This window comes from Camponotus vicinus, unplaced genomic scaffold (genome assembly GCF_025532165.1).
Source record: "Camponotus vicinus isolate PSW18456_S1 unplaced genomic scaffold, iyCamVici1.0 SCAF_10, whole genome shotgun sequence".
Classification (NCBI taxonomy): Eukaryota; Metazoa; Arthropoda; class Insecta; order Hymenoptera; family Formicidae; genus Camponotus; species Camponotus vicinus.
In genome coordinates this window covers 15104364-15106094 of record NW_028141946.1, presented here as the reverse complement: position 1 = coordinate 15106094, position 1731 = coordinate 15104364, and the positions used below count along the sequence as shown (strand labels likewise).

The 1731-nt window shown below is 27.3% G+C and overlaps 1 pseudogene; it reads left to right on the top strand.

The window, feature by feature from the left end:
- The first annotated feature begins 441 nt into the window (after window positions 1–441).
- LOC145960132 (uncharacterized) lies at window positions 442–1731 on the top strand (annotated as a pseudogene).

Genomic DNA, 1731 nt, shown 5'->3' with positions numbered 1-1731 from the left:
GGTCATGTGTCGCGTCACGACATCCGGTCACTCGCGTTTTCATGAATAGTTTCTTTTATATTGTATAGCCTCTTGAGATTTTATGAGGTTTTAAGTGATAGGAAAATATCAATTTCGACTGACTGGCTGGCGCCTTGACCGGATGCTACTTATGATTTTATAGCCCGCTAATATCTGGCTGTCATTTTTGGAGCACTTATTGAGAATTCTATTCCAATTTGATTGACATTAACGATTTTTTGAGAGTCGTGCACATGTGCGCCGGTCATGAGAAAGAGAAGAATCGTGAAGTCCCTTGGACGTAACATTGCCGACAACCGTGTTTCTATTGACTCTCTTCTCTTTTTGATCGCTATTTCGTCGGATCGTCGATTTAATCTATTCTTATAATTTCAACTATTATATTTAATAATTAATTACCACTTTTAATGTTATTTTAGTATGGATGAACGTGCGCGTTCGAAAAGAAAAAGAACCAAAAGGTACAGTTCAATGGATGATGACAAATATCAATATAAAAAGAATAAGAAAGACAATATAGATGTATTAGCAGCATTTCATTATATTAAGAAAGCAATGGCTGAAAACTATGAAGAAGAATTAGAAAAACATAGCGATTCAGGAACAAGTGCAGATAGTGTAAGTGAAGATGAATAAGAAGAAATAGTCACAACCGAAAAAGAATATGTTCAAAAATCTGTTTTGTATGAAGATAAAAATGCTTCAAAAAATATACAATTCAAACGATGTTAAATGTCGAACAGTTTTCATACAAATGAATGTACAAATATATATAGGCACAAAGACAAAGGAACAGAAACATTAGAATTACAGCCATTTAATTACAGATATTGTTATATATCAAAATATAACAATATCTAAAAAAAAATATATAAAATTTATTAACGTATAATATTTTCAGTATAATGCAAATATGTTTTGATGCAATAAACAAAATGCTTAGGTATAGTATAATTTTTAGATATTCTAGTTTTAAATAAATGAAATTAAAACATTTACATAATTAATATTTTTAATATTTTTGTCTCAAACAATGCAAAAACCAACAACAACAGCTAAATGAAATGAATCTATTGTTAAAACGGAATATAAATACATATACAATTCCCAAAAAAGCCAGAATATTTTCCCATGAAATATTGAATGTTTAGATAAATTTGACAATTTTTCTAGTGAAGAATATCAAAATACCGTTAGTATCTTTAAAAACTTCAAATTAGTTTGATTAAATTAAATTTGATTAAATTAAATTAAATAATAACCCAATATCTAAATAATAACTCAAGAGGCTCTTAAAAATAGCTCTTAAAGATTGGATAGAAAGAAACATCATGACATATAAAATGAAATTATTAAGTGTACTAAATATCCCTCGTATCCAAACGGAAATTCTTTTTTAGATTTAGTCATAGCTGATACTAGATTAAAGTTGCATGATATAGATGAAGACTCTAAACTAGAAAATATATCATACGATAGTGATCATAACGCAGTATTTTACGTATCATTAAATATGAAAATGGATTTGAACTAGAAAATAACAAAGTAAAACACAAATACAATCTAAGAAAAACGAACTGAAAAAAATTCAATAAAACTAAAAAATTAATTATAAATAAAATTCCTAATAATAGAAATTTAACAATTCAAGAAATAAATGAACATTTACAGATATTTGATAATACTAGAAGCAATACTAGAAGCAATTGA